The sequence below is a fragment of the Aphelocoma coerulescens genome, assembly GCF_041296385.1.
Source record: "Aphelocoma coerulescens isolate FSJ_1873_10779 chromosome W unlocalized genomic scaffold, UR_Acoe_1.0 ChrW_unloc_scaf_1, whole genome shotgun sequence".
In the NCBI taxonomy this organism is placed as follows: domain Eukaryota; kingdom Metazoa; phylum Chordata; class Aves; order Passeriformes; family Corvidae; genus Aphelocoma; species Aphelocoma coerulescens.
In genome coordinates this window covers 6,350,780-6,375,454 of record NW_027184080.1, presented here as the reverse complement: position 1 = coordinate 6,375,454, position 24,675 = coordinate 6,350,780, and the positions used below count along the sequence as shown (strand labels likewise).

Here is a 24,675-nt window from a genome sequence, read left to right as displayed (position 1 = left end):
GTGCTGTTTAAAGGTTTGTGCTGTTGAAGTCTTTCTAACCATTTTTTCCCACTTCACTAATAGATAAGTGAGTTACATCAATTAACTACATAATTATAGAAAAAAAAAAGAAGACGGTCTCAACTTAGAGGGATGGTTAAAGTTATTAGGTTTAAAATCATAACTAGTTTTATTTGTGTAGCATTTGATTACTGTAGAACTAGCAATACTGTTAATAACAGTGTGTTCACCTTGTCTCCCGATGCTTGCAATAGATAATATACAAAGTCACTACATCTGCGACCCATCAAGTATTGCTTCCACAAAAGAAAAACGGGGAATTTGTTGGGAAATAGAACTATTGGGATCAATAAAAGAACTGTGCAAGCAATAGGGCTGGAAGTTTTTAGGCTTGTGTGTGAGAGACACTTTCCATGGGAAAGTCCCTGTGTGAAGGAAAACAAACAGCCTGAGAAAAAACAGGGAGTGAAAAACTTGCAGCTGTGCTATCCGGGAGTGAAACGAGGGAGTTGAGCACAAAATTCTTTTGATCATAACAAGACTGTGGAGACTTGCCAATGTAAGTCCAATTATGTAGAAATAGAAATGTGTCTTGATAAGCCACTTAGGAGCTAACAAGCTGGTATACTATATAAGTGCCTTTGGACTGCTAATAAACTGAGTTAATTTATCAACCATATTGGTTATGGACTGTGTTTCTTTCTCCCCCCGCTGGGATCCGGGCTCCTCGTCCCGCGCAGCTTCCAACAAACCACTACAGGGTTTCATTCCTAAGTTCAGCCTTACTTCTTGTCTGGGGTGTGTAGGGAATTTACAGATCCCAAACAATTCCCAACATTTGACTAGTTTCCCCGATCACTGGGGACCAACCCCAGAGGAACCCCAAACCTGGGAATTATATGATTGAACAAAGCTCTCACCACTTCCCTTGCTGTGTTAGTGCAACAGGGGTAAGCTTCAGATCATCCACTAAAGGTGTCAACTAACAGCAATACATACCTATAGGAGAAAGTTTCACGAAGGATGTCTGGACTTCAGGTGGCTGTCTTGAAAGCTGTTTATTGCATAGGGGAATTTACAGCATTTCAGGGAGTGGGTATCCAGAGCCAGCCCTACAGCCGACAGCTCCAGCTTGTAGGCATACCTGAAGCCGCCTTCTGTTCAAATTAACAAAGCATTTTATACTTTTCTTTGCAGTGTATCTTAATACATAACAACCAATAAGCACCATACACAATACATTTACATTTGCCTATAGCCTAACATAGCTACTACCATCACCATATTATAGTCATTATTATCCAATCACAAGAGTAAGTAAGTTACAGTTTAAGCTGCCAAAGGAAAATTCTCAGACCTCTCTATTACCGCCGGCCTGGGCCCTAGGGTATATCACTGTGTCCCGCAGCCATAGGGAGGAGGAGGAGGAGAAGATCCAGCAAGCAGGAGTTGTGCAGCAAGATTGATTTATTTAATTATTTTACAAACTCTTTTATAGACTTTTTTCTTCATAGCCTAATTGGACAAAGGGCCAGCCACCCCTTGGGGGTGATTGGCTAAAATCCTAAAACATCCATTGTCAAAATATTTTTCTACTATACCATAAACAAGGCTTTTCAAGGTTGCAGGTGTCTTGGATGTTTACATTCCCTGCCACCTCTTCTGTGAGAGAGAAAAGTCTCTCACAGAAAATAACAAGAAAATCCTCACTAATAGCATTTTTGTATCTACACCTCTCTTCTTCCTACATCAACATTTCTTGTTTGCCTGCGATATCTCTCTTTTTGGTAAAGACATGTTTTTCATTTACTTATGCTCTTCTTAAGACTTATTTACTTGGTGAAAAACATGTCTTTGTTTGTAGTCACATACCTTTGTCCCATTCCTAAAAATTTCCTTCCAACTCATCTCCAACCTTTGCCTTCTCATTTATTCAGTGGTCAGTGTTTGAGCAAAACATCTTTTACTCTATATCAAAACTTGCTTTCATTTCTACCTCATCCTCAGTTTCTACATTCAGAGATCTTTCTGCCAAGCTTACAAATCTGTGAAATTTCTTACCAAACTTTCATCCTCCCCAACACATACCTGTTACTTTCTTTATCTGGTAACTCAGCAAAATCTATTTGCCAATGTTCTGGTTTGGCCAAATTTAGAAATATATCCTCTGAGAGATGGCACAACCACCCCTCCCCCCCAGGTTCGGGAAAAATAAATTTTCCTCGAAGGAAAGTGAAGGAGATTAAACTATTTATTTTACAAACACACGGGAAAAGGAAAATAATGCTAAATAATAAAATATTTTGCTGTGGAGGAAAAACCTGGGAAAATGTCAGAGTCCTCCCTTTGGTCTCCTCCTTAGAGCTGGGACTTGGCCCAGAGCCAGGCCCTCTGTGGCCGGTGAAAAGTCCTCCTGATATGCTCTGATGTTGAACCAGTGCGGTAGAAAAGGGAGAAAATCTGAAATTCCAGGGAACGAAGAAGAAGTTCAACTCTCAGTCTCTCTCTCCGGAGAAAATGAAACTGAACAACTGGCCAAAAGCTGACTGGGAACAGCAAGCCAGGTGCTTCCTCGCTTCCCTGACGCAGCTGAAAAAAGTCGCTATCTCTCTGTGACCTTGAACAAGCTGCAAACTGCTTTGAAAAAGTTTTGCACTGTTTTTCCTTCCCCCTCTCAGGCTCAGTTTAGAGGCATAGAAAGGCACAAAAATTAATTTCTGGGCATAGGCAGTGATATGGGATACACATCATAAAGTCACCCCAAGACATTCCACCCCTTATCCCATATCATTGGCTCAATGCCCCAACTAATATATGCTAATTCTACACACACACATTAATACATACATATATATATACACAGCTATATACGAACAGTGACAGTGACACTCAGCAAGCAGTGGTATACAGGCATTTCACATTACAGGCGATTTTCACCCAATAATCAGATCTCCCTGCGGTACACAACATGTTGTTCCATCTTTCTGCATTACCCACCATGTGCAACCTGGTCCCTGAGAAAAAAAAAAACAACCCCAAGGATGGGTTTGTCTGTACTCGAGGCAGAATTTATCCAAACGGGTTTTCCTAACAGACCTCTGACTTGCACTACTGAGACCTTATCTCCATCTATTGTATGCAGGGGTCCAGATTGGGCTGGACCAGCTCTATTGGTGGAACCTCGGGTGTTATCTAACCAGGTGGCCTTTGCTTGATGCTGTTCCCAATTTTTAAAAGTTCCCCCACCTAGTGCCTTCAAAGTGGTTTTCAACAATCCATTGCACCGTTCTACTTTGCCTGCAGCTGGTGCATGGTAAGGGATGTGGTACACCCACTCAGTGCCATGTTCTCTAGCCCAGGTGTTAATAAGGCTATTCTTAAAATGAGTCCCATTTTCAGATTCAATTCTATCAGGGGTGCCATGCCTCCAAAGGACTTGCTTTTCAAGGCCCAGGATGGTGTTCCGGGCAGTAGCGTGAGGCACAGGGTAGGTCTCCAAACATCCTGTGGTGGCTTCTACCACTGTGAGCACATAGCGCTTGCCTTGGAGGGTTTGAGGCAGTGTGATGCAATCAATCTGCCAGGCCTCCCCATATTTGTATTTGGACCACTGCCCACCATACTAGAGGGGCTTCACCCGCTTGGCCTGCTTCATCGCAGTGCACGTCTCACAGTCATGGATAACTTGGGAGATACTGTCCATGGTTAGATCCATCCCTCGGTCTCGTGCCCACTTATAGGTGGCATCTCTGCCTTGATGGCCTGAGGCATCATGGGCCCATCGAGCATGGAACAACTCTCCCTTGTGTTTCCAGTCCAAGTCTATCTGTGACACTTCTATCTTAGCAGCCTGATCTCCCTGCTTTTTGTTTTGGTGTTCTTCATTCGGCCGACGCTTGGGGACATGGGCATCTACATGGCGGACTTTCACAACTAGCTTTCTTACTCGGGCAGCGATGTCTTTCCACTCCTCAGCAGCCCAGATTGGTTTTCCCCTATGCTGCCAATTATCTTTTTCCCACTTTTCTAGCCATCCCCACAGAGCATTGGCTACCATCCATGAATCAGTGTAGAGGTAGAGCTTTGGCCACTTCTCTCTTTCAGCAATGTCCAGGGCTAGTTGAACAGCTTTGAGTTCAGCAAGTTGGCTTGATCCACCTTCTCCTTCAGGAGTTGCTGCAACCCATCATGTGGGACCCCATACGGCTGCTTTCCATTTTCGTTTCATCCCTACGATGCAACAATAACCGTCAGTGAAAAGAGTGTAGCATGTGCCTTCTGAAGGTAGTTGGTTGTTCGGTGGAACTTCTTCAGCGTGTGTCACTTGTTCTTCTTCATCAGTGAGACCAAAGTTTTCACCTTCAGGCCAGTTTGTGATTATTTCCAAAGTCCCAGGGCAATTCAGTTTTCTGATATGGGCGTGTTGTGTGATGAGAGCAATCTATTTGCTCCATATGGCATTGGTGGCATGGTGGGTAGAGGGAACCTCTGCTTTGAACATCCACCCCAGCACCGGTAGTCGGGGTGCCAGGAGTTGTGCCTCAGTGCCAATTACCTCTGAGGCTGCTGGGACTCCTTCATAGGCTGCCAAGATTTCCTTCTCTGTTGGGGTGTAGTTGGCTTCAGACCCTCTGTAGCTTTGAATCCAGAATCCCAGTGGTCGACCTCGAGTCTCACCAGACACCTTCTGCCAGACGCTCCAGGACAGGCCATGGCTCCCGGCTGCAGAGTAGAGCACATTCTTCACTTCGGGTCCTGTCCTGACTGGGCCAAGGGCTACCGCATGAGCGATTTCCTGCTTGATGTGGGCAAAGGCTTGTTTCTGTTCAGGGCCCCAATGGAAATCATTCTTCTTGTGGGTAACCAGGTAAAGAGGACTAGCAATGTGTCTGTACTCAGGAATATGCATCCTCCAAAAGCCTATGGCACATAGGAAAGCTTGTGTTTCCTTCTCGTTGGTTGGTGGAGACATTGCTGTGATCTTATTGACGATCTCAGTGGGAATCTGACGCTGTCCATCTTGCCATTTCACTCCCAGGAACTGGATCTCTTGAGAAGGTCCCTTGACCTTGCTCTTCTTGATGTCAAATCCAGCTTCCAGGAGAATTTGGATGATTTTCTCTCCTTTCTCAAACACTTCTGCTGCGGTGTTCCCCCACACAATGATGTCATCAATGTACTGCAAATGTTCTGGAGCCTCACCCTTTTCTAGTGCAGTCTGGATCAGTCCATGGCGCATGGTGGGACTGTGCTTCCACCCCTGGGGCAGTCGATTCCAGGTATACTGCACACCCCTCCAGGTGAAGGCAAACTGAGGCCTGCACTCTGCTGCCAGAGGAATGGAGAAAAATGGATTAGCAATGTCAATAGTGGCATACCACTTCGCTGCTTTGGACTCCAGCTTGCACTGGAGCTCAAACATGTCCAGCACAGGAGCGCTCAATGGTGGAGTCACTTCATTCAAGGCACGATAGTCCACAGTCAATTTCCATTCTCCTTCTGATTTGTGCACAGGCCAGATGGGGCTGTTGAAGGGTGAGTGGGTCTTGCTGACCACCCCTTGGCCCTCCAACTCACGGATCATCTTGTGGATGGGAATCACAGCCTCTTGAGTTGTCCGATACTGTTGGCGATGCACTGTCGGGGTTGCAATTGGTACTCTTTGTTCTTCCACCTTCAGAAGGCCAACTGGAGACGGGTTCTCTGATAGCCCAGGCAAAATGTTCAATGGCTTAATGCCCCCTGTCTCCACAGAAGCTATTCCAAAAGCCCAATTGAGTCCCTTTGGGTCTCTTAAATACCCGTTCCGGAGGAAGTCTATGCCCGAAATGCATGGGGCCTCTGGGCCAGTCACAATGAGATGTTTCTTCCACTCATTTCCAGTCAGGCTCACCTCAGCTTCCACCAGGGTCAAATCTTGTGATCCACCTGTCACACCAGCAATAGAAACAGATTCTACCCCCACATGCTGCGATGGAATTACTGTACACTGTGCACCAGTGTCAACCAAGGCATCATATTATGTGGTTCTGATGTACCCGGCCAACGAATCCACACAGTCCAAAAAACACGGTTTTCCCTGGCCTGTATCTGGCTAGAGGCAGGGCCCCTCTATGCCTGGTTATCCTTCTTTCCCTGGGCCTGCATTTTAGAGGTTGCTTCATGGGAATCCGACATGCCATCCTCTTTTCCATCATTACTGGCAGTTTGGCTACAGGCAACTGGAGCTCCTTCCTTTTTGGTAGAACTTCCTTTCTGAGACTTGCGCTCCTTCAATTCACTCACTCGTGCTGCCAGAGCAGAGGTGGGTTGTCCACCCCACCTCTTCGTATCTTCCTCAGTGTCACACAGGAAATCCCACAGCACACTTCGTGGTATGTTCCTTCTCTCTGGGGAAAGTCTCCATCTGGTATCAGAATCTCTGATCTGTACTGTCGAGATCTGGAGGTGATGCCATGAAGATTTTTGCCTTTTCTTTTATACCCCTGTTATATCTTTTTACAACTTCTGTACTCCTAGTGCTTTTTGCCTACATTCTTAGACTTGTTTGTCAAGCTAAGAGACTAAACATTTTAGAAGCTTCGTAGCTAGGGATCAGTGTGCCCCAGACCCCAAGGTCCTCTCCAGAACACATTCTGTAAACCAAGATAGAACCATGCAGGGGAAGGTTCTTTGGGGAGAGGGGCTCACTTGAGCCTCTCATTGGGGAGTCTTTGATAGATATGCTAATTAGTAAAACCTCTGCTATTATACCCGATGTTGGGGAGGGACTTGACTTTGCAGGGTGCATCTCAATGCATATGACCTGGACGTGTGCACTTAGGGATCCTTAAAAATAAATACCAAGGTAAAATCCCTTTTCCCCTTCTAACCGTGTATGACTCTTGATTTTAAGACCAGGAAAAGACATCATTTGCCAAGTTACGAAGGGACCCTAAAGACCTTGAAAATCGCAGTCTTGGGTTGGAACACATCTTGCTTTGCCCCTCTCTTTGCCGGCAAATTACAGAGGCGCCGGAGCAACAATCTAAGACTGTGACCAGGACTTTAGAACCCAGCACGGAAAGGCTGAAGCACGGAAAGTGGTGAGTGAAAAGGGGACCGATACTACCGAGACTGTGCTAGCACTAGGGAAGGAGATCTCCGAGGGGGGTTGGAAAGGTTGGGGGCATAGAAGCGCGCAAAACGGGAAAGCTTAAACTTTTCCCCTGCAAACTGTGGAAAGGAGGGGACGCCCTCCGTGGAGTCCACAAGAGCCCAGGCTCTGCACCCTACGCAGCTGCAGGAGTGGCTCAGAGGTTGGTTGGTTGGTTGGTTGGTTGGTTGGGACGTCGGGAAATTGTGGGCTCGAATCCTGTTGAGACCAGATTTTCGCGGGCGTGCATTTACTGCTCGCTAAAACTAGTTGCTTTTTAGTATTTTAAAGTGCTGTTCTTAAGGGTTTGTGTAGTAAGCTAGATAAGCTGCCTGGGAAATAGGAATTCCAAGGCCAGATTGTGGACTGAATTCCAGAGTTAAGAGCTTCCCTCTGGCAGAGTTTTCCTGTCTGTGAGCAAACATGGGCGGTGTGAATGAAAAAATCCCTCCTAACAGCCCATTAGAGCTGATAATAAAACACTGGAGATGGCTGACAGGGCAAAAAATTACTTTGGACACCTGAGAACTGATCAGACTGTCCACACGGGTTTGGCCGACTTTAAAATTAAGTCAAGGAAATTGGCCTCGCTATGGGAGTTTGGAAAGTAACATCATTACTGACCTGATTGTAGAACTGAGATCATTAAGTAGGTTTGATGAACTAAGATATGCAGAACTTTTTACTATGTATCTGAACAGGGAAGAAGCATATGTGGTAGACAAAAGTAGTATGGAAATGGCTTTGAGGAAGAGAAAGGGAAAGAAAAAGTCGCAGCAAGCTGACTCGTATACTAATACGGACAGAGAAATGGATATGACAGATACAGATATGGTAGTACCAGCTTCGCGCAATTGGGGGGGGGGGGGGGGGCGGGGCCCTGTAGCGGATTTGGTTTGTAACTGGGCGGAAACACCAATTCAGTGTAGTGGTTTGGTCCAAAATACTCATTACTGTTTATCTTCTGTGAGATAAGAATTAGGAGAAATGCAAAGTAGGCACCAAACTTGAAAGAATATAAAGAAGTTTATTAACAGACCTAAAAGAAGGAAAAAAAAACATTATACCACCTTCAGAACTCTTCTCCTCCCCCCACCTTCCTCCCTTCTCCTACTGACAATGTAAAAAGACAACCCTTAAGATGTTCAGTCTGTTTACCACTTCTATAATAACCTTGTTCAGTCCATTTAGAAAGGTAAGTCTCTTCTTGCTCGTGCTATGAAAACATTATCACAACGAGACGGCCGCCCACTTCCAAATATTGTTCAGTCCATTTAGGAAGAGGTCTCTCTGCTCGCATACGAGTCCCTTTCCATGACTTGCAGCTTTTCCCGCAACTGCTTTCGAGGGTCCACTCTTGAAGTTTTTGGGGTACAATTTTTAAGGTTGAGCCGTTCAGAAACAAAAAACAGAGGCCCTTCTCCTTCCCTGGGAGGAAAGGGTCTTCCTCATCTTCATCATTAGGACTATCTTTGGGAGCATCTCTAGGAACTGAGGTCTTCTCCTTTCCCATTTGGAGCAAAAGTCCTCATCTGGTTCAGCTCTCCCTGTCCAAACTTCTCATGAAATTACAGGTGCGTCTGCACCTGCCTATCTCAGCACAGGGGCTTCTGCTTTCGAGTTGAACACTCCACCCCCCATATCTTCATGAAATTACAACGGGATACTCTGATACATCATAGCTTTACAACAGAATTTCAGCTTTACGTATCTCCTCCCTCTCTTCCCGCAAGTTTTCAGCTCTTCACAGCACTAAAAGGGTTAATCTCACCTCGGCCTTGCAGCTTTGCAGCTGGAATGTTGAATTTTTCTTATCGCAGTGGAGAGGGGGGAGAGCCAAGCCGCTCTGGCTGCCCACGGCAAAGCAGTGGGGGGCGGGTTCCACGGCAGGAACAGGTCCATTGACTCCAGGCTGGCCGTGGCCAGGCCCGGCCTGGCCCAAGCAGGGCCTGGCCGGGCCCGCTGGACCCCACACGGGGCCCGCAGCCACCTGTCCCAGCGCCGGAAACAAGAGAGAGCTTGGGGGGGGGGAGTTTGTCTATTCTTAAGTGTGTATCACAGAGGTGGTCACAACTTTAAGTGGCTTAAAGAATTGTCCATATTCAAACTGGCCAGCTGATAGGTTCTATCAGGTCCCAGAGGAAACTGTAAGCACCCCTTAGCAAGGCCATCCCTTCCGGGACTATGCTTGCTAACCTATAACACCCCCCCTGTTCAACCGCTGGAAGAGCCCGCACGGGGGGGAGTGGAGGAGCCGTAGCTCCGCAACTGCTTCTGCCGCCTTAGCCGGTGGGGCAGCCCGCACAAGTGGGGGCGGGGGATGGGGGAGCAGTGGCTCCCCCACTGCCACCGCCGCCGCCTCCGCCTCCGCTTTCCCCGCCGCTGTCCGAGCGGGGGCAGGGGAGGAAGCAGGCAGCCAGCTCCAAGGCGGGGGAGGGGTGCGGGGCCCCCCCACCCCCAGCCTCGTCAGGAGCGGAGGGCGGGCGCGGAGGTAGGAGAGATGCGGACTGGCCACCGCCCCCTGACCGCCCCAGAGGTGAAGAAGGGGTGGATTGGCTGCCGCCCCCTGACCGCCCCGGAGGCAGAGACAAGGCAGGCATGCCACCACCCCCTGACTTTTCCAGAGGCTGGGAAGGGGTGGATTGGCCACCACCCCCTGACGGATCCAGAGGCAGAGAATGTGCAGACTGGCCGCCGCCCTCTGACCTTTCCAGAGGCAGAGACGGGGAAGAGGGAGGGGAAGGGGCAGGCTGGCCACCTTTCCCCGAGTACCCTGAACACAGAAGTGAAGGTAGAAATGGACACAGGCAATTGCGGTGGCATTCCCCAATACAGAAAACCGCAAGTTTCCGAACCAGAGACAGGAGGAGCTGCTCGCTCTCCCCACCCTACGGCACAGGCAGTGTTAAAGCTGAGGGCAGATGGGATGGCCCCGACTAAGGCGGCTCTTACAGAGCTAGGGACGGGAGAACCTGCTTGCCGCCCCTGCCTCCCTACCCCTCCACTGCCGCAAAGAGTGAGACAGTTCCTGATCAACATTTGCCTGGAACAATCTTTAAAACCAATGAACCAATTTCAATTAAAAGGGAATGGGATGATTTTGACACAGATGGTTCTCATGGGGAGGGTGGTAGAAGAAGGGGCAGGATAGCCCGAGAAGCTATGAAAGCAGTCAGCCCCATCGCTAAACACACAAGGTCCAAAACAGATAAAGGGGGCGAGGAAGAACTTGTATTAGAAGCACCTCTGAGACAGGCTGTGGGAAATCAAGGAGTCATTTATATAAAAGCACCATTTTCTCTCGGAGAATTACAGCAGTGGAAAAACTCAATTGGGAAGTACAAGGACAACCCGGAGAGAGTAGCTATGCGTGTAGAAATGGCCATAAAAACCCAAAACCCATATTGGGGTGATCTAAATGTTATGTTAGATGAATTATTGGATAAAACAGAGAGAGAAATGGTCAACAAAGCTGCTATATCTGCTATAGAAAATCAAATTACAACTGGGAGTCTTCAAGGGTCAGTTAATGATATCTATCCCCTAGCAAACCCTAACTGGGATCCTAATGTCCCAGAACAGATGGAGAAGCTGAAGCGATACCAAAAATGGGTGGTTGTTGGGTTAAAATGTGCCGTTCCTAAAGCAGTGAATTCGGCTAGGTTGTATGAGAAAAAACAAAATCCAAATGAGACCCCCACAGAGTTTCTAAATAGGCTTAAAGAGGCTGCATGAAAATACACTACCTTAGACCCTGACTCACCTGAGCAGCAGATCCACCTGGCTTACCTGTTTATAGGTCAATCTGCTAATGACATAAAGAAAAAGCTGCAAAAGATAGATGGGCCACCGGACATAAGTAAATTGTTGACTGTAGCCTGGAAGGTATACCAGAACATGTTGCTACCTGTTCTGAACTTCCCCTCCCCCTCCCAAAGACACGTGCTCCGGCCACGTGCTCCGAGCTCCTTTGTTCGAAGCGCGGGCAAAACCAAATGTAACTCAAACTCTTCAGCAGTGTCTGATTGGCCACTCACCCCAGGTCCTCCCCTTCCCTCTTCTCCGAATAAAGGATAGTCGAGGGGAGGCTCCACCCTCTCTCAGCTCAGCTATCTTCCTGTGAACATCTGTGGTTGTCTCTCTCTTTCTTAAGGCTTCTAACTGCAGGAAATTGAGCGGGCAGGGAGCTATATTTCTCCCTCTTTGCTTCTGCTGATGGTATTTGCTCTGCAGCTGATACAGGTACCGATTTTAGAGCTATTAAGGTGCTAGATCGCCTGTGCTGCCTCTCTGGGCTGCTCGAGGCTTTCTAAGGCATTGAAATACAAGCGCTAGCCGGTATAAAGCTGAAAAGATACCATCCACATTTGGTGCCCAACGTGCTATCTCTGAACTCCGGTTCTGAGAGACTTTCAGGGTGTCCCGGCAGCTGTGTGTCTGCTGGAGTTAGCTCTGCACGTCGTGCTGTGCCAGCTCTGTGTAGCGAGCTGTTACTTTTTGCGTAACAGTGAGCCCAGAGGCTCAGCCTGTACCTCCCCCACACCACGTGGCGAGGGAACGGCTTGAAAGCAGAAGACCCTTCTCTCATGTTTTTTTTCTCCGGACCTGCTTTCCTGTGGTAAAATCCAGATTTCTGGAGAGTATTTCCCTGCTAGTTTAGGGGCTCCTGTCTTAAGCTGGTGCCGGTTCAAACTTTCTCTTTTTTTCCTCCTTTTGGGCGAGTTGGGTTGAGGTTTGTGGTGTTGCTTTCATAATGGGATCTGAAGTTTCTGCACACCATAGAGAAATATACCACCAAGTTCAAAGCTACCTTTCCTTAACTGGGCATAAATCGCCTAAAAATCTAGTTCAATCTTTTGTACAATGGCTTTTTCAGTACTTTCCTAATCTTACCTCCGAAGACATAAGATCTCCTGAATTTTGGGATAAGGTGGGGAGAAAACTTTCCTCTCTTAGGCGTGCAGGAGATGAAACAGTTTCAAAATTCTTTCCTCTCCTGTTACTAAGTTATACTTTGCCTGAGAAAAAGGCAGTACATGAAAAACCTCTGCAAGAAACCCCTGTTAATTCCCTTATAACCTCTTCCAACCCCTTTGTCCCAGACCCCTCTTCCCCTAAGCTGGTAAACACAGCTAGAGCAGACTGCTTTTTAGCACAGGAGAGCTATCGTCCTCCTGGCTCACCCGTGTTTCCTCAGCACCCTGCCTCGGACGGGAATCCGGAGCCCGTCCCAGGACCTTCCCAACCCCTTTTCTCCACTCCCTTGTCCCCAGTTTCTAGCCCTCATGTTTCAAGCGCGCGAAAAAACCCCTTCTCCCCTGATCTCTTTGTTCCCAGGGAGAGCCATTGCCATGTGCTCGCAGCCCGGGGAAAAACCCCTCCCCCCAACCCCTTTTCTTCGAGTTTGCTCGTCTCCAATAATGGCGGCCGCGATGTTCCTTCCTCTCCAAACTACACCTCCCACAATCCCTTTCTCCCCCACCCCACAAACCCCTTCTTGTCCCCATCCCCTCCCACTTCCGCGTCACAATCTGACCCCGCCCCTAACCCCACCCCCACAGCGTCGTGTTTCACCCCTCCCTCTGTGCCCGCCCATGGCTCAAGTACCGCCCCTGCCTCCCACAACCCCGCCCCCAACCCCTCCCCTCCTCCGGCCGCGTCCCTGCCTCCACTCCCCGCCCCTGCGCCTCCACTCCCTGCCCCTGCTTCCTCTTGTCCCGTCCCTGGTTTCCACAATCCTGTAAATACCTCTTTAAATCCGGGAACCCATGGCTACCAGGAAGTAACTCCAACTGCTTCTACTACACTCTCTCCTACTAGCAATGTAGCAAACCCTGACTGGAAACCCTTACCTTATTCTAATATTAAGGATTTGTGCAAGGCCATTAAGGAGTTTGGAATTCATAGTAATTATTTTAAGAGCCTTTTAAGTGCTACTTTTGCAACTCACTTACTAGTACCTCATGATTTACTTACATTGATGCAAACTCTTCTCACACCTGGTGATTTTATGATGTGGAAAAAGCAATGGAAAATAATTTTATCTGATTTACTAAAAATTTTGTGGCAAACTCCAGATAATTACCTGGACCTTGAGAATAATTATATCACATTAGACCTTTTATCTGGTGACAATAATATGGCAAATCCTCAAAAACAAGCAATGCTTATCCCTCTTCCAGTTCTTACTGAAATCACACGTGCTGCTGAAAAGGCCTTAACATTATAACCATCTCAAACTCCTAACTCTCATTATACCACCATCAAGCAATTGCCAAATGAAAATATTATTCACTTTTATAACCGTTTGTGCGAAGCTGTCTCTTCTCAGGTCCCTAATCCTGACCTCCGACAAGCGCTCCTACTCGAACTTCTCCAAGTGAATACCAATGATGCTTGCAAACAAGTCATCCTCACTCTCCCTCTTCATCCTCCTCCTACTGTTGAATCCATCCTCGAAGTCTGTACAAAGAAGGTGCAGCTGAACACAGCTGCTCCTTTTTGGAAAAAGTGGGGATGGTTGGGGAAGTTGTGGAGAATGCTATGGGTACAGGAGAAACTCAATCGCGTGGTAACCTTATATGCTATCGTTGTCAGAAAAAGGGACATGTAGCTCGCAATTGCAGAGCCATTATAACTGCTGATAAAAACTCTCCAAAGACTGTTTTCCCAGGTCAACAGCAGGGAAACCAGCAACTCAACGCGTCCTAACAGCTCCGCGTTCAGACAAAAATAGAGCTGCAGACAAAGCAACTTGGACTTCTGGACTAAGGTTTAAGGTAACCTGTGCCAAAACACACCATTTCAACAACAACAAACAGACTGCAATACCTATCTCATTCCAGAATGTGGACCACATGCCAGACTTTACATACCTTTTTGTTATTGGGGACACTCGGGTAACACCTGCTGGGATAGAGGTTACACCCACACTCATGAAAGTGGATCAGAACGGGTGTTCTAACGTAATGGTACAATGTATATATCCGCGGTACTTTATGCAAAAGGGTCAAGTCATTGCACAGGCCATTCCACTGCCCAAATACCTGCCCACAGATGGTCATATCCCAGCCATCTGTTGGACTGAGGTTTTGGGAAATGACAAACCTGTAATAGAATGTAAGCTCCGTCATAAATCACATAAAATCTGTATAATGGGAATGATAGACACAGGTGCTGATGTGACTGTCATTCCATTTGATAAATGGCCTGAGCAATGGGAGCTACAATCTCAGGGCATCATACATGGGATTGGAGGTACCCAAATTGCAAAGCAATCCAAATACACCATCCAAATTGAAGGTCCTGAAGGACAACTAGCAACTCTTCGTCCGTATGTCCTGGACACCAAATTCACCCTGTGGGGAAGGGATGCCATGTCTCAGTGGGGAACAAAAATTGATATCACCCCTAGATATCAAAATTTTCTCCTGCAGGCCACTGAAGCAGAGTGCCTTCCACAAAAATTAACTTGGAAAACAGATGAACCCGTGCAAGTTAAACAGTGGTCTCTAAAAAAAGAAAACTTAGAGGCATTCAAAACATTAGTAGCTGAACAATTGGCTAAAGGAAATATAGTTCCAACTAACAGCCCATGGAACACACCCGTGTTTGTAATAAAAAAAACAGGAAAGAACAAATATAGGCTACTCCAAGATCTTAGAGAAGTTAATAAAGTTATTGAAGACATGGGACCCCTTCAACCAGGTATGCCATCACCTTCAATGCTCCCACAACATTGGCATTTAGCTGTTCTTGACATTAAAGATTGCTTCTTTCATATTCCACTCCATCCTGCAGATGCCCCTCGATTCGCATTTTCTGTACCCTCTCTTAATCATGAAACCCCCATGGAACGTTACCATTGGCTTGTGCTTCCCCAAGGTATGAAAAATTCCCCAACTCTCTGCCAAGAGTACATTGCTAAAATTCTATCTCCCATCCGTGCCAAAGCAGAGAAAGCCATCATCCTACATTACATGGATGATGTGCTGGTGTGTGCTCCCAATAATCAGTATCTTGAGCTGACACTTAACATGGTGATTGAGGCCCTAGAGGCCAAGGGCTTTGAATTACAACCTGAAAAAATGCAGAGAACAAGCCCTTGGAAATACCTCGGACTCAAAATCACAGAAACCTCTATCACCCCAACACCCGTCACCATTAATAATAACCCAAAAACATTAGAGGAAGTGCAACAGATCTGTGGGACACTGACCTATTTAAAACCCTGGTTAGGACTCACCACAGAGGATGTAGCTCCTATTGCAAACCTAGTAAAAGGGGAAGGCGGTCCAGCATCCCCCAGATCCCTGACAGAAGAGGCAAGGCAGTCTCTCAGAAAGATACAAGAGCTCATTTCCACCAGACAAGCACACAGATATCAGCCCTCCCTACCCTTTAAGCTTGTCATTCTAGGGAAGGCACCACGCTTTCACGGCCTCATATTTCAGTGGGACAAAGAGCAGAAGGACCACCTCATCATAATTGAATGGGTTTTCCTTCCACTCCAGCCTCCTAAAACCATCACACAGCCACAAGAATTAATAGCAAAAATTATCATGAAGGGTAGAGCAAGGCTCCGCACCCTGGCAGGATGTGACTTTGCATGCATCTACTTACCAGTAACAACAGACGCATTAGATCACCTACTCCAAAATAATATAAATTTACAATTTGCATTAGATAGTTACTCAGGCCAAATCTCCAATCATTACCCAAAACATGGCATGTTTAATCTGGCATTCTCTTTCATCCCTTGAGAGATTCAAAGCAGAAAACCCCTCGATGCGATTACTGTTTTTACTGATGCATCAGGGAAAAGTAAGAAGTCCGTGGTCACGTGGAGAAATTCAAAGACACAAAAGTGGGAATCTGACATAAAGGTAATCCAAGGATCACCACAAGTAGCTGAATTAGCAGCTGTCATTAGAGCATTTGAGAGGTTCAAAGAACCCTTTAATTTGGTCACAGACTCAGCATATGTAGCTGGAGTAACTGTTAGAGCTGAGCATGCTCTCCTAAAAGAAATCTCAAACAAAAAAAATTATGATTTACTCTCAAAATTAATTTACCTGGTTTCCCACAGAGAGCATCCCTATTTTGTCATGCATGTGAGGTCACATACAAACCTGCCAGGATTTATTGCAGAAGGTAATTGTAGAGCTGATGCTCTGGCTATGCCAGCAGACATAGTTCTATCAGCCGACCTACCAAAGCTCCCCCAAGTTTTCGAACAGGCAAAACTGAGCCATGCTATGTACCATCAAAATATTCCTGCTCTTATCCGCATGTTCCATCTGTCGCGGACACAGGCAAAAGCAATAGTGGCAACATGTCCCAACTGCCAGAAGCTACAGCTTCCATCACTGGGCATGGGAGTCAATCCCAGAGGCATTAATAGTGGTGAAGTGTGGCAGATGGACGTCACACATTTCCCTGAATTTGGGAGATTAAAATACGTTCATGTTTCTATTGATACCTTCTCTGGTGCTATGTATGCCTCTGCACATGCAGGCGAAAAAGCTAGGGACGTTGAAAAACATCTTGTCCAAGCTTTTGCTGTGCTCAGTATAGCTGAGGAGATAAAAACTGATAATGGACCTGCCTACACCTCTCAGGAGTTTAAAAACTTCCGTCAGCAGTGGGGATTTTGACATGTTACAGGTATTCCTCACTCCCCAACTGGACAAGGCATTGTTGAACGTGCCCATCAAACCCTCAAGCGAATGCTGCTACAACAATCAGGGACCACCAAACTCAATTCACCTGTCCTCAGACTCAGCAAAGCACTGTTTACCATAAACTTCCTGAATGGCACCTTTGAGGATCCAAACCCTCCCATCTATCGTCATTTCCAGAACACTGGGAGACAGAAACTGAAGGAGAATCCAGAAGTCCTGATCCGGGACCCAGAGACTCAAAAAATGCAAGGACCATACAAACTTGTAACTTGGGGACGTGGGTATGCCAGTGTATCTACCCCTCAAGGACTGAGATGGATCCCAGGGAAATGGGTAAAGCCTTATGTCACTTCCTCAAAAATTAAGGAGGTTAAAACTGCCTCCTGGAAGAGACGCCGTAAAAAGGATCCTAATTTTGCACCCTCATGTAAACCCTTTGCTGCAGATTTTGATGTTAATCCCTTGAGTTAAGTTGCACTGTTTTGCACTCAGGTTTTGCACTGTACTCTGTAAGTCTTCGTCCTGATACTCCATACCATAGATGTCCTAACTAACCCCCTGAGTTTTGCTGGGGAACTAGTTTAAAGGCATCCTAGGTACTATCGAAGTTGTAGGGACGATAGATTCCAATTATGTTTTGCACTGTTGTTCTGTTACTGTTCTATGCACTTTAAGTTACTAAGAGTTACAACCCAGCTTTAAAGAAAAAAAAATAGGGAATTGTTGCTACCTGTTCTGAACTTCCCCTCCCCCTCCCAAAGACACGTGCTCCGGCCACGTGCCCCGAGCTCCTTTGTTCGAAGCGCGGGCAAAACCAAATGTAACTCAAACTCTTCAGCAGTGTCTGATTGGCCACTCACCCCAGGTCCTCCCCTTCCCTCTTCTCCGAATAAAGGATAGTCGAGGGGAGGCTCCACCCTCTCTCAGCTCAGCTATCTTCCTGTGAACATCTGTGGTTGTCTCTCTCTTTCTTAAGGCTTCTAACTGCAGGAAATTGAGCGGGCAGGGAGCTATATTTCTCCCTCTTTGCTTCTGCTGATGGTATTTGCTCTGCAGCTGATACAGGTACCGATTTTAGAGCTATTAAGGTGCTAGATCGCCTGTGCTGCCTCTCTGGGCTGCTCGAGGCTTTCTAAGGCATTGAAATACAAGCGCTAGCCGGTATAAAGCTGAAAAGATACCATCCACAAGAACAGGGACTTAGCAGACAAAGATAAACATCATAAACCCCACTACAAGAAGAAGTATGATAAGGAAAAGTCATCTGACACATCAAAAAAGGGGGGTCCCCCATTTCCCTTATCTGCAGATCAATGCGCAATTTGCAAAAAACGAGGGCACTGGAAAAATGAGTGTCCATCAGGAGCAGAGAAGAAGCCCCCAGTTCCAGAACAAACTGTAAATACAGACTGACGGGGACCGAAGGTAACTACCCCAGCAGAGCCGTCGGTTGTAGCTAAGCTGGGGAATGATGATGTTGAATTTCTGGTTGATATTCTGTGTTAAATACTTTAAAAGGTACACTGAGTCAAGACACTGTGGATGTGATTGGAGCTACAGGGGTAAGTGAAACAAGGCCATTTTTCCATCCTTTAAAATTTAAATTGGGAAAACACTGGGTCACTCACCAGTTCCCGTATATGCAAAATTCCCCAATGCCATTATTAGGCAGAGATTTATTGGAAAAATAGGAAGCAGAAATTAAGTTTTCCAAGGAAGGGGGAGTGAAAGTTATGATCCCAGAATCTAAAATTATCGAAGCAGCTGCAATACTTGTACAGGAATGCCATGGAAAAATTCCCAAAGAAGTTGAAGAAGCTGTCATTCAAATAGTGTGGGCCTGTAGGTACAAAAATGCTGTTAGCGAGGATTTTCTTGTTATTTTCTAAGTCCGTGGGAGACTTTTCTCTCTCACAGAGGAGGTAGCAGGGAATGTAAACAACCAAGCCACCTGCAACCTTGAGAAGTCTTGTTTAGGGTATAGTAGAAAAATATTTTGACAATGGGTGTTTTAGGATTTTAGCCAATCACCCCCAAGGGGTGGCTGGCCCTTTGTCCAATCAGACTATGAAGAAAAAATTCTATAAAAGAGTTTGTATAAATAATTAAATAAATCAATCTTGCTGCATAATTCCTGCCTGCTGGATCTTCTCTCCTCCTCTTCCCTATGGCTGCTGGACACGGCGATATACCGTAGGAACCAGGCCTGTGATAATATTTGGTTCTGCCCGACGTGATCTGCACTCTCTGACGTGCCCTGCACGCTGCGAGCCAAGCCGAATTTCTCTAGAGGTACACTGTTCCCCTTCCCCCCCCGGGACCGGGAAGTCCGACAGGACCGAGAAATGGCGAACAGTGGCTCACAGACCAACGCTGTGGTCATGGTCTGGAAAGGTGTGTTTACCATATTGCACACCTCCATTCCTGATAACTCAGTTCAGGAATTATTAGACTGGGCTACTTTAAAAGGGATTTCCATGGACAGAGATACTGCCCTGGACTTTGCCTTATGGCAGGAACTCGGATCTGCTGTCTGACACGAGCTCCTGACTGGGAACCCAGCAGCGTTAGAATTATACAAAACCTGGCACTCGTTTTTTATCCTGCTGACAGACCTTGACTGTGATAGCAGAGCTGGATCGCCTATTTCGGGGATGAGTGACGGAGGAATGTCTGAGTGGGGCCCCGTTGACTGGGCTTCCAGGGCAAATGATGGTGTATTCGGAAAACCCCCCTGGCTCCACAGGCAGAGCCTGCGCCGGCTCACCCTGCACAATTGCAGGACTCAGCAGCCCCCAGAGACCCCGCGCCAGCAGAGGCGGGAGGGTCAAGGGAACAGGAGGGCGCACAGCCTGCCTTGCCGTTCAGCTGGGCAGTGGCCACGGCTTATCCAGGGCCTCAAATCAGCCGCTTAGCAACTTGGACGCCCAGAGCGGCTCCTAGCTCGGTTTGTGTATGCACCTGGATCTAACTTCTTAGCCGGGGTAGCTCTGGGCATGCCTGCACCTAGACTCCCTGGCTGTGATCCGCTGCCCTCCTTGGCGCTGGACTGTTCTGCGCAGTCGCAGAACTGAGCCATCAACTTCTTAATGCAGCATCTGCCTTTGCTGACAGAGCTGCCGAACCTATCCCTAAGGATGGAGGATCTGCTCAGCCTGTTAGAGCGGCGGTTGCCCGAGGCCCCGCCGGCCGCATCTCCCGCGCCCCCCCCACCAGCCGTGGGAGACGCGGCTCTGAGCCAAGAAACAGCACGGCCAGCGGCGAAACTGAAAGCAGCGCAGCCGCGGGAAAACCCGGAAGGGGCAGAGGCTGCGAAGACGCGGCGAGAGAGAGCGGCACTGCGCGCGGCCAGGGAGCGTGAAACAGCAGTGGAAGCGGCGACCGTGCCAAACGCAGCTGTGGTGCAAGAGACAAGCGAGGTGCTGAGCGGCGCCAAGAGCGGCTGTAGCCCCAGAGACGGCGGAAGCAGTTCCAGTACTCGTTCGGTCGGGACTGTCCGAGACGGCCTGCTGTAAAGAAACTGCTGTAAAAACTGCCGCGCTGCCAGCTGCAGTCTGTCCTGTCTGTTCTGGCTATAGCGAACTTAGCCAAAGTGCCCCTCCTCCCTGTCCATTTCTGTTCAGTTCCAGCACCCCAAAGTTGCCTTTGCCTGATGACTCATCGTCAGGCAGTGAGGCAGATGAGGTGCTGGCCCCAGGTCGTCAGGCGGCTGTAGCCGCGCTGCGAAGTAAAAGGCTGCGCCGGTCTCGCCCCTGGACCTTTCAGGACTGCACAGTAACAGTGCGTCCGACTCATTACAATCGCTTCTTAGAGTCTGTTAAGATGCGAGCATTGGAGGAGGGTGACTGGAGGTCATTAGAAACCCTTGGAATGCAAAATAGATCTGAGGATTCTGGGGGTAACCGGGGAGTTGTTACACTCCATCCACAGGCTGTGCCAGAAGTTCAGGATGGTAGTGCTTCCCGTAAAGGGGAGATCCAAGCTTTCCCAGTGTATAAGGCTCTCCCAGATTCAGGGGAGCATGACAAGCATGAGGTAATTGCTTGGAAAGTTGCCTAGGACCTCCAATCCAAGGTGGCACAATATGGACTAGGTTCTGCTGAGGTTATGCAGATAATAAGGGTGATAAATACAGATTTGCTTTCTCCGTTTGATATCAGACACTTAGGTCAAATTCTATTTCAACCTGTACAATTTACAGTTTTTGAGAAAATCTGGAGAAAGCTGGCCGGCAAGACTGCATTAGCAAATTTGCAGCTCCCTGCTGCTGATCCTAGACAGACAGCAGGAGTGGATGCTTTGATGGGGACTGGTCCCTTCTCTGATCCCAGTCTACAGGGTACCTTGTCCTCCAGCGTCCTGCAGCAAGCTCAACAGGTCGGCATGGCTGCCCCGTTGAAAACCATAGAGATATCTGCGCCCAGAAAGCAATATACTGAGTTAGTTCGAGGGAAATCCGAGTCATTCCTCTCCTTTGTAGAGAAAGTCACTGCTTTTCTCGAGAAGCAGGTTGAGGATGACGGGTAAAGACAGATGTTGTTAAGGCAGTTAGTGAGAGATAACGCAAAGGAAGAGTGCAGAAAAATCATAGATGCCTTACCAGGGGACCCTGAGGTAACAGACATGGTCGAGGCCTGTGCTAAGGTGGGATCTGGGAACCAGAAAAGGTCTGCTTTGGCTGCGTTCCTGCAGCCTGTTCACGCATCTTCTGGTCGTGAACCAAAGCCACCAAAACAGGTGAAGAAACGGAAGCGGCCTAAGCAGAGACAAAAAGAGAACTCAGTGATCCCCCAGTGCAAGAGGTGTGGCAGGCCAGGCCATTGCTCGGACTATTGTAGATCCCAGACTCATGCCGATGGTGGGCCGTTGCCGGGAAACTTCTGCCGAGGTGCACGGAGGGGAAATTGCTCTCCGATGCAGTTGCTCCCCCAGAGAGTGGCACAGGTACAGGCACAGGCCTACCCAGCCACCCTAGAGACAGCACCCAGGGATCAGATGGCACCCAGGGATCAGACGGGTTTGACGTCCACACCGCAGCCGCAGTCATCTTAGTCTCTAGCGGTATTTATAAGGTTCCCTTGGATGCATATGGACTCTTAGCCCAGGGATCCAGTGCAATGCTGGTGGGAAAACCTGATGTTGCCCATCAAGGAATCTTAGTGCACTCCGGAGTTATTGATTCTGACTTTAAAGGTCAGATTTGCGCTATGGTCTCCACTCAAAAACCCCCTGTAACTATTCCTGAAAAGACCTGCCTTGCTTAATTAGTGCCTTTTGAGTCTTGTGTCCCCAGGGTAGAACAAACTCACGAAGATAACGGCACTGGATCTACGGGACTTCTGCAGGCCTTCTGGACTGCAGATATCTCTGACCAAAAGCCACAGATGACATGTACCCTGGCCTTGTTGAACTCCCGTCCGCCTCGGACTCAGCTTCGAGGTTTGATTGATACGGATGTTGATGTAATTGTCATCTCCTTCTCTGCATGGCCTCTCTCATGGCCTTTAGCCCCGGTGGGATCAGCCATGGCAGGATTAGGAGGAACCACACAGAGCTATTTAAGCAAATGGCCTGTGGTGGTGAAGGACTCAGAGGGGCACACAGCTACAATTAGGCCTTATGTTGCTACCACTTCCTGTAACCTTTGGGGACGGGATGTGTTGGCAGCTTGGGGCGTACAGATTGGGATAAATTTTTAGCAGGGGTCACTGTGTGTAAGAGCGCACAGTATCTGACACTGCCTTTGTGGTGGTTCATTAACACAACAATCCGAGTCATACTCTGCTCAGTTAGTTGAATTAAAGGCTGTTACCATGGCTTTTCAGCAATTCTCACAGGAACCTTTGAATTTGCTTACTGACTCTGCTTATGTAGCAGATATCACACAACACTTAGATTGTTCACTTCTGAAGGAGGTGAACAATGCGGCTCTGTTTTCGCTGCTGCAAACCTTGTGGTCTGCAATTCAGGTTCGAGTGCATCCGTATTACATTCTGCACATTCGAAGCCACACCAATTTACCAGGGTTTCTAAGGGAAGGCAATGCCAGGGCTGACATGCTGGCCAACCCTGCATGGGTAGGGCCTCAGCCTGACAAAATTGCACAAGCCAAGGCATCGCACGTTTTTTTCCATCAAAGTGCACATACCCTGCAGAAGCAGTTTCATTTAACGCCAACCGAGGCGCGCGACATTGTCAGCGCTTGTGCTGACTGTCATGGACTCGCTGCGCCTTTGCCAGTGGGGGTAAACCCCAGAGGGCTAAAAGCCTTGCAGATTTGGCAAACGGATGTAACTCACATCCCTGAATTTTGTCAGCTGAAATATGTGCACATGTCTATTGACACTTTCTCCTCGGCTATGTGGGCTACTGCTCACACTGGAGAGAAGGGCCGTGATGTCATTGCCCATTGGAAATTGGCTTTCTCGGTCCTGGGCATGCCAGCTTCTGTGAAAATCGATAATGGTCCTGCCAACGCCTCGGAGAAGACGCGGCAGTTTTTACACCTATGGGGTGTAGACCATACCTTTGGTATCCCACATTCTCCTACTTGCCAAGCCGTTGTCGAACACACTCATGGTACCTTGAAGCGTTTTTTGGACAAACAGAAAAGGGGAATGCATGGAGAAACCCCACAGAGCTGACTAGCAAAAGCTTTGTATACAATTAATCACCTTACAGTACCACAAAATTCAAATAATCCTGTTATTCTGAATCATTTTCTCTCATTGCAGTCTGCAGGCGACGGACAACTGCCCCAGGCAAAAGTCTGGGTGCGGAATTTACTCACTAACCAGTGGCAAGGCCCTCATGAGCTTATCGTTTGGGGTCGTGGGTATGCTTGTGTTTCCACAGATACTGGGATATGGAGGCTACCTTCAAAATGCGTTCGCCCTGACCTATGGCACCAGAGGCAGAACAGGCAACCTCCAAATGATGACCAGAACGCCAATCATCCAAATGGTGACCAGAATGTAGATCATCAGCCTAATGACTCTTCTGATGATGACCAGGACGTCAACCATCAGGCAGATGGTCCCCTGACAAGCAGAGACTGGGATGGTCCTTCCACAAGCAGAAACTGAAATTTAAATTTCTTGTTATGGAGTCAGATAGTTAAAGCCTTAAGGACATATTTAGAATTAATTACTGATGTAGATTTCTTTTTAGGATTAATAGTAGAGTTGTTATCTTATAAAACAAAAAGAGGGAATTGTAGGTACAAAAATGCTGTTAGCGAGGATTTTCTTGTTATTTTCTAAGTCCGTGAGAGACTTTCCTCTCTCACAGAAGAGGTGGCAGGGAATGTAAACAACCAAGACACCTGCAACCTTGAAAAGTCTTGTTTATGGTATAGTAGAAAAATATTTTGACAATGGATGTTGCTGCATAATTCCTGCCTGCTGGATCTTCTCGCCTCCTCCTCCCTATGGCTGCGGGACAAGGTGATATACCATAGGAACCAGGCCTGCGGTAATATGGGCCAGTGATTCTTCTGGGAGATCCAAAAAAGTTGAACCTGTGAGTGTCACACTCAAAGCAGGGGGCTACACCAGTAAGGGAAAGACAATATCCTCTGAAATTAGAAGCTCATAAGGGATTAGTACCTGTGATTGAAAAGTTTCTCAAATTTGGGGTGTTAGTAGAATGTGAATCCAGGTACAACACACCAATCTTGCCAGTAAAGAAAGCTGATGGTAAAAGCTACAGGTTGGTACAGGATTTGAGGGAAATCAACAAGATAACAGAGGACATACACCCAGTTGTAGTGAATCCTTACACTCTTTTGACAACACTAACAAATGAATTAGGGTGGTTCACTGTTTTAGATCTCAAGGATGCCTTTTTCTGCATTCC

General features: G+C 47.5%; 1 long non-coding RNA gene across 1 annotated transcript in view; it reads right to left on the bottom strand.

Moving 5' to 3' along the window:
* Window positions 1-967: 967 nt before the first annotated feature.
* The window catches only part of LOC138102776 (uncharacterized), a 50,664-nt gene continuing 26,956 nt past the window's right edge, over window positions 968-24,675 (bottom strand). The window contains exon 3 of the long non-coding RNA XR_011147534.1: window positions 968-1,157. This is a non-coding gene — a long non-coding RNA (uncharacterized lncRNA). The remainder of the gene's footprint in view (window positions 1,158-24,675) is intronic.